Source organism: Apaloderma vittatum, unplaced genomic scaffold (assembly GCF_000703405.1).
Source record: "Apaloderma vittatum isolate BGI_N311 unplaced genomic scaffold, ASM70340v1 scaffold30972, whole genome shotgun sequence".
Lineage (NCBI taxonomy): Eukaryota > Metazoa > Chordata > Aves > Trogoniformes > Trogonidae > Apaloderma > Apaloderma vittatum.
In genome coordinates this window covers 3,566-3,844 of record NW_009702480.1, presented here as the reverse complement: position 1 = coordinate 3,844, position 279 = coordinate 3,566, and positions in this window count along the sequence as shown.

Here is a 279-nt window from a genome sequence, read left to right as displayed (position 1 = left end):
GAAGCTGGGGAGTCCCCACTCCCTGTGCCCACCCTGGCGGGGCTGCCAGACCCATCACCACGGGACTTTCCCTGGGCTGACGGCCGCATGGAGGAGCTCAGAATGATTTTGAGTCATGGCTCAAAAAAACTCCCTGCAGCTGAGCCCTGCTGCTCTGCAGCGAGACAATAAACCTGTTTCCTCTGCCATTGCCTTTTTTTTTTTAAATCTTTTTCTTCCCCCAGCACCCCACCAGCCACACTCCAGCTCTGTGGGTACTCCCTGGCATGGTCCACTCCA